Source organism: Cucurbita maxima, unplaced genomic scaffold (genome assembly GCF_002738345.1).
Source record: "Cucurbita maxima cultivar Rimu unplaced genomic scaffold, Cmax_1.0 Cma_Scf00033, whole genome shotgun sequence".
Classification (NCBI taxonomy): domain Eukaryota; kingdom Viridiplantae; phylum Streptophyta; class Magnoliopsida; order Cucurbitales; family Cucurbitaceae; genus Cucurbita; species Cucurbita maxima.
This window is the reverse complement of record NW_019272049.1, coordinates 2,475,979-2,484,065: the sequence shown is the minus strand read 5'-3', so window position 1 is coordinate 2,484,065 and position 8,087 is coordinate 2,475,979. Positions and strand designations below refer to the sequence as shown.

Sequence of the window (8,087 nt, the reverse complement as noted above, 5' to 3'; positions counted from 1 at the left end):
TTTTCCTCAACTTGCATCTCTTTTGTATTTCTAAGTTGCACCTTGATTCTTTGCGTCTCATCAAGCTCTTGGGATAAAAATTTGATGCCTGTCATATGGTTCGAGCATCCGCTATCAACAAACCATAATTCACCTTCTTTTGGATTAATATCAATACACGCTATAAAAAACTTTTCTTCTCTTTCTTCATTTTCTACTGCAAAATTCATTTGTTAATATTTATACTAATAATCAGCTCTTGCGTGCCCATACCTTCTACAATGGTAACATTGTATGACCTTCCTTATATTACTTTGTTCATTGAACTGCCTGCAAAATTCTCCTCTTCCACGACTTCCACCTACTAAATGAATATTTTCTCTTTCGTTGCCTTCGTTGTTTGCTGTCTCCTTCACTTGTAATGTCTTTTCTTCATTCCTTTCTGGTGATCTATCGATTCTTGACTCATGAGCTTGAAGCGAACCCATCAGTTCATCAACGGAGAGTATTGATAGATTCTTAGCTTCTTCTATGGTAGCCACCACATGGTTAAACTTTGGAGTTAAGCTTCTCAATACCTTTGCAACAATTGTTTCGTCTGAAATTTTCTCTCCATAGGTACGCATCCGACTGACTATTGCTATTGCTCTAGACAAAAAGTCAGCAATTGATTCGCCATTCGCCATTCGTCATGAGCAAGTTTCAAAATCACGTCTTAAATATTGCAATTTCACTGTTATGACCTTTGAATTTCCCTAAAACTTCTTCTGCAGAATTAACCATGCTTGCTTTGATGTGGTTGCTACTGCAATCCGTGAAAAAATAGTCTCATGAATTGCTTGTTGAATAATGAACAGGGCGTTGACATCATTTTTCTTGGTTTCTCTTAGTCTCTCTTGTGGGTTCTAATACATCAACGAACCCGTGCTCCACCAAGTTCCAAAGCTCCTGGTATCTGAGCAAGGTGTTCATCTTGATGTTCCACCACTCATATTTCTCACCATTAAAAATTGGTAACGGCGGTGCAAAGAAAGAAAAACCAGCTACTGCCATGTTCGTTTTGTGAAAAGTAAAAATAATTGCTCACTCTCGTGTTGAAAAGAACTTGGCTCTGATACTAAATTTGTTGGAGAAAAGAATAATGAAAGAGATAGGAATAGATCAAAGCTGTCATGCTTTATTATTGTTTTCTCATTCTATTACTTAAAGGCTTACACAATTCCAATAGTCAGCATTGGTACTCTCAGCCTTTGAGCACTCTGGTGAAGTAGCGAAGCAATGAGACCGATAGGTGAATGAGCCATTTCTTCCATTCTCCTGAACTTGCATATTCAATCCTTTTTCCAAGGAGCGAAGCGAAGCCATGAGACCGAGTTTACGAGGCGACGGGCTATTAGCTCAGTGGTAGAGCGCGCCCCTGATAATTGCGTCGACCCTTTGTGGACGAACCTTGCGGAGAAAGACTACTACTATCTATTTACCTCGTTCAAGAAGGCAACTCGAACTGAAAGGTCAGGGAATAATAGAGTCAAAGGAGCTTGCGGATCATTTCTGATGAAGAGAATGATTCAGAGTTCTTGCACCCCGCAGGGGCAGAGAACCCATCATTGTCTCCCAAAGAGAATCCTTTATTTTGACTAACTTATCCATCAAACCAGTTTTCAGAATTGGTAGAACTTTCATGTAACAAGTTGGAAAACCATTTTGGGGGCTTTCACCTTACACATGGTTGGCTGGCTTGCTTTCACTCTTGAACAAGGGAAATAGGATGAGAACCTGATTGAAGGAGTTTACAATGTTTTAAGGGAGAAGATCAATACACAAAATACTAGATAAATTCAAATATACTAACAATCTCCTAAAATCTTGGTAGTTTGAATACTTTGAATCATATCTCAACTACTTTGAATCATATCTCAAAAGTTATATGGGAATGTAAGCAAAAAGGCAACAACAACGGCTTACTGCATGTAACTATCGGGTAAGAAGAAGTTGACAACTAGTCATATCCCCTTAGAGTACATTTTGGGGCATTTTTGCCCAGGCGGGTGTAGACGTGATTCTGGTGAACGGTCATACACCCCTGTATTGACCCGATATGAAATGGTAAAAACCTATCTAAGATGAAAGTATGAAAAAGGGGTTTAGAACGGGCATGCAACCATAGGTAACATGCCTTGGACAATCATGACCGTGACATCCTCCCCCACTCAATTGGTTGACGTCCCTGCCAACCGACTCAAACAAGCAAGACTGGGACATCTGTCATGCGGCCATAAGCAACATGCTTTGGAAAAGCATGACCGTGACATCCTCACTGTCAACCAACTCAAACAAGCAAGATTGAGACATCTGTCATGCGACCATAGGCAATACGCTTTGGACAAGCATGACCATAACATCCTCCCTCACTCAATTGGTTGACGTCTCTGTCAACCGACTCTTTACAACTCTATGTTGTAGGCTGAGGTTGACTTTTAGGTCTCTTCAATATGGTTCCAGTTGATTTCAGGGTTGCGGAGTCTCGTCAAATCTAGAAGAAGCTATTGAAAACTACTTCTTGGTTCATTTGCTCTTGGCATCTCCTCCACCAAAGTTTACCCTACATCTTTTGCTTCGGGATTCTTCTTCTTTGTGTGAGGTCATATCACCTCTCTGGGCTTGACGTCTTTTACTTTGGAAGAGTAGCGTTTCATGTTACTGACGTGGACAACAAGGCTAGTCCTCATCCATGGGACCAAATGGATCCTATACGACGCCTTTTCGATCTTGTGAATAACTTTGATTGGTCCATAGTATTTTCTCACCAGTCTTCGACTCTTGTTGTTTTGATCTCAGAGTTGATCTAACCTTAACTTGATTAGAACTCTCTCTCCTTCTTGAAACTGTCGTGGTCGACGCTTTCGACCGACCCTTCTCTTTCTCTATCTTGATGATATTTCTATGTGACTATGTGTTGTTTCTGAGGTTTGTCTCTGTCTCCCTCCCTCAGCGGCAGTGTTAGCTTGGTATCTCTCTCTAACCCTTGGGTGATCGCTAACAGTGGTATTTGAGGGCCTATGGACCTAATTATTAGTAAGTCATTTAGCTGCTCGTAGAAATCAGCTAGCTCGGGTTCAGACGTATGACATTCGTTCGTGCCAAGTGATTCTGCCCCTGATATGACATCAACCTTGCTATTTATCTTCCTTGCTAGAGATAAATACTTTGCATGGCTTCCTTGTCTCATGTCGTGATGTTTTTTAGTTGACCGCGAGACTTTTGTTGAGGTTGGCTCGCTCGAGCTTCCCTCTTCCGATACGGTAATGGCAATGAGTGTAAGTTCATCACGGCTTAGATCCTGCCTCAACTGTAGTGCTGACATCTTTTTCACCCTTCCTGACTGGCGGGTGTTTGTCTGGATAATCGTCGAGTTAGACCCTGTTATTACTGAACTTTTGGCTAGGGGCATAGGGATGACTTTGTGTTCTAGTAAGAAGTTCATCCCTAACACGATGTCGAAGTCATTCATCTTGACTATCACAAAGTCGGTTCGTCCCGTCCAAGTCCCCAATTTGATGGGAGTTCTCTTCGCAACTCCCAGTTCGTCTCGTCCATCCCTAACAATTTGATGCTGAATTGACGACCTTCATCTTCCCTACATCCCAATACCAAAGGATGTTCAAACGTTTTGCTTCAGTCTCCGTCATGAAGTTGTGGGTGGCTCCAAAGTCGACGATAGTGTTTCTGGCTGCTTTATGATTTACCAAAATCTCGACATACATAAGACCACGTTCCACTGGCTCTTCTATCTCTTCCACTCTCTTCTGAAGAGCGGACAAGTACTTAAGTGCCCCAACATGGGGATATCCAACCGTCCTATCTAACGGTGTTTTTGTTTCTACTGTTTCGTACTTGGCTTTTGAATTAGCTCGAAGTTTTGCTTAGAAGGCACATACTGCTGCCTTCTATGAGCATTCAGATACCTTACACATGAAGCAAGAGGGGGGGTCGTTGCTTTGACTCTAACTAGTCTATTTGTATGGTCTCCGCCAAGGAGCCCTACATCTATGTTGGGAGGATTCATATTCCTCCTCGTCTTCGGAGCTATCACTTCCCCCACTTCTAGGGGAGTTTGGTCGATAATTCTCATTTTCACAATTTGTGGATGCTCGATTCTGCCCCATCTCTGAGGTTTCATCACTATCAAGATCAAACAATCGTTCAGCAACAACATAGGCTGTGGAAAGGGATTGAACTCTTTGTTTGTAGAGTTTGGTTTTCACTCACGGCTTTAGCCCCATAATAAAATTGAAGATCTTGTTTGTCTCGGACATATCACGAATATCTAACATAAGCCCAGAAAACTGCCTAACATAGTCTCAGATACTGCCTGTATGTCTCAGCTCTCTTAATTTTATTCTGGCTATTATCTCGACATTACCCGAGAGAAACTGAGAGCGGAGTTCTTGGTTCAAGTTATCCCAAGTGTTCACAGTACATCGACCATCTTGAATGTCCATGTACTTGGACCTACACCATAACTTTGTGTCATTGGCTAGGTGCATTGTCGCCAACGTTACCTTCACTTCCTCTGCCATGGTATTTGTGGCTAGGAAGTATTGTTCAAGGTCGAAGATAAAGTTCTCTAGAGCCTTGGCATCTCGAACCCCACAGAAGGGTTTGGGCTCTAGAACCTTTATCTTGTTAAATCGTGCTACACCCCCAGTTGGGGTTTGGTCCCCCACCGCTCTCATAGTGAGCTTTAGTTTGGTGCTTAGATCCGCCACTTTTTGAGTCTTCAGACAATTTTGAGACCATCTGGATGATCGTCAGTTGAGCATTGTCAAAGCCCTCGGCGCGTTCCTCCGTTCGAGCAACAGAGCCCATCAAACAATCTCCACGTTCAAAGATACTAGCTCTTGTGGCCTTGCCTTCTAGGGCCTTGACCCTAGTAATTAACTCAAGGATAGGCATTGTTTCAAGGTGGCATGTCATCTCGTTGAACCTGTCGGCCTTAGCGGACATCTCATTCATGCGAGATTCCAAAAGCCCCATTTCGTCGGGAACTTCACTCATGCAGAGTAACTGTTCTTCGATTTTAGCTAATCGATCAGCCTGGAACTTGTCTAGTTGTTTCTTGGCGGGCATGTCTGCGTAGTGGATTCCAAGAAGCCGAATTTGGCTTTGATACCACTTGTCATGATCGCACTTTGATGGCAGCGGACTTACGATTGTGCGGCACTGACTTCCTAGCAACAAGTGAGTTAAGCCTATTCGTTCTTGTGTCGCCTACGGCCAACCAACGTATGCTCGAGCCTCTGCCCCAGTTCAAGAAGAAAGTTTTAGAAAACGGGGGCAGAGAGATTTCAAAAGAGAGTTTCGAAAGCAAGATTTGAGAAATTGAAATTGGTGTTGTATGAGAATGTAAGCAAAAGGCAACAACAACGACTTACTGCATATAACTATCGGGTAGGGAGAAGTTGACAACTATTCATATCCCCCTATAGTACATTTTGGGGTATTTTTTCCCAGGCAGGTGTAGACGTGATTCTGGTGAACGGTCATACACCCTCGTATTGACCCGATATGAAATGGTAAAGGCCTATCTAAGATGAAAGCATGAAAAAGGGGCTTGGAACGGGCATGCAACCATAGGCAACACGCATTGGACAAGCATGACCGTGATACTGAGCACCCTAGGATCATTAACAGCGATCAGAGATCTAGGTGCATCTCAAATTTGGCTTAGCTACGAGGAGATAATCACGAGCGATCTGGAAATGTTTGTTGTGACCAAATCCGTCTAGACGTCATAGAATCTGATATATCTCAACGACACTCAAGATATACTACGTGAGTAGACGATATAAAGAGCTACCACTGTGTGTATAATAACCTGCCTTGAGAAGGGACGAAATATTACATTAGTGGATGACAAGAGAAATTGCTACTATTTTTACAATAACCACAATGAGAGTGGATGAGGGACTATATAAGTAGATAACATGAGGAATCATTATTGTGTGTATGATAACCCGCCTTTAAAGGGGATGAGGGACTAAACAAGTAGATGAATGAGGATATAATATTGTGTGTAGAATAAACCTGCCTAAGAGTGGACGAGGGACAACATAAGCAGTATAGTGAGAAGCTACCCTTGTGTGGGGATGAAACCTGCTCTATGAGGAGATGAGGGACTCTACACAAATAGAATAACTTGTGATAGAAACTAGTGTGGTGTGAGGTAACTAACATTCATGGGATACCTCAATTAGGGTAAACTTCTTAGGACTCTAGGACAAGCTTGTGGAAAAATATTAGGTTAAGAGGGCAATGAGAGCCTACATATAGGCTGCTTATTGATTATTTTATAATCACCACTTTTCCTTTTTCTTTTTTTCTTTATTCTTTTATTTCCATTATCTTCTTTTTGGTGTGGTCTGATTTCTCAAAACCTAAAAAATCGCACTATATATCTTATAATTTGTTTTATATGATTTGAAAGCAATGAGTGGAAGATTGATAGATGAGGTGAAAAGAGAGATTTAGATAACAAGGTTTATTTCATTGATTAGGTGAAAAGAGAGATTTAGATAACAAGGTTTATTTCATTGATTGATGTTGAGTAGAGAGAAAGACATAAATACAATAAACTAGATCATCACATACTCATGTCTTTTCTCCCACTTGCCCAAGCTTACATAACTCATAGACCTAGACTCACTAGGTGCCCTTCAAACACTTTAGCCGTGAGGGGCTTTGTAAATGGATCAACAATGTTGTGCTCTAAAGCTATCTGTGTGACGATCACATCTCCTCGTTGCACAATCTACCTTATTAGATGATATTTGCGCTCAATATGTTTTTCTCGCTTATGGCTTCTTGGTTCTTTTGAATTTGCAACTGCTCTACTGTTATCACAATAAAGAGTGATGGGAAGATGCATATCTGGAACGACTTCCAAATCAGTTAAGAACTTCTTAAGCCATACAGATTCTTTCGCTGCTTCACAAGCAGCAACATACTCAGCCTCCATGGTGGAATCAGCAATGCAACCCTGCTTTATGCTTCTCCATATTATTGCTCCTCCGTTCAGAGTGAAGACAGATCCTGATGTTGATTTTCTCGAATCTACATCAGTCTGAAAATCTGAGTCAGTGTACCCTGTAAGGATTAGATCCTTAGCACCGTACATTAGCATATAGTCCCTCGTTCTCCTAAGATACTTGAGGATATTCTTAATGGCAGTCCAATGAGCACGTCCCAGATTGGACTGATATCTGCTGACAATTCCCGCCTTTAGAGGGGATGAGTGACTAAACAAGTAGATGAATGAGGATATAATATTGTGTGTAGAATAAACCTGCCTAAGAGTGGACGAGGAACAACATAAGCAGTATAGTGAGAAGCTACCCTTGTGTGGGGATGAAACCTGCTCTATGAGGAGATGAGGGACTCTACACAAATAGAATAACTTGTGATAGAACTAGTGTGGTGTGAGGTAACTAACATTCATGGGATACCTCAATTAGGGTAAACTTCTTAGGACTCAACTAGTGTGGTGTGAGGTAACTAACATTCATGGGATACCTCAATTAGGGTAAACTTCTTAGGACTCTAGGACAAGCTTGTGGAAAAATATTAGGTTAAGAGGGCAATGAGAGCCTACATATAGGGTGCTTATTGATTATTTTATAATCACCACTTTCCCCTTTTCTTTTTTTCTTTATTCTTTTATTTCCATTATCTTCTTTTTGGTGTGGTCTGATTTCTCAAAACCTAAAAAATCGCACTATATATCTTATAATTTGTTTTATATGATTTGAAAGCAATGAGTGGAAGATTGATAGATCAGATGAAAAGAGAGATTTAGATAACAAGGTTTATTTCATTGATTAGGTGAAAAGAGAGATTTAGATAACAAGATTTATTTCATTGATTGATGAAAGAGCACAAGTATGCATAATTCATTTCATATAGAGTAGGTAGGAGAGGGAATTAGTTGGGTTGGCAAAGCTTGTAAGATTTGCATTCCCAAACGCCAACGAGCGGAACATAAACTTCACATTCATAATATTGAGCTATCCATACGCCATTGATTAAGGCCTCCACTTCCATCTTAAAGT

General features: G+C 41.1%; 1 long non-coding RNA gene across 1 annotated transcript in view; it reads left to right on the top strand.

Annotated features, from left to right (window-relative positions):
- The first annotated feature begins 7,895 nt into the window (after positions 1–7,895).
- Positions 7,896–8,087, top strand: part of LOC111467312 — an 11,283-nt gene continuing 11,091 nt past the window's right edge. The window contains exon 1 of the long non-coding RNA XR_002714515.1: positions 7,896–8,085. This is a non-coding gene — a long non-coding RNA (uncharacterized LOC111467312). The remainder of the gene's footprint in view (positions 8,086–8,087) is intronic.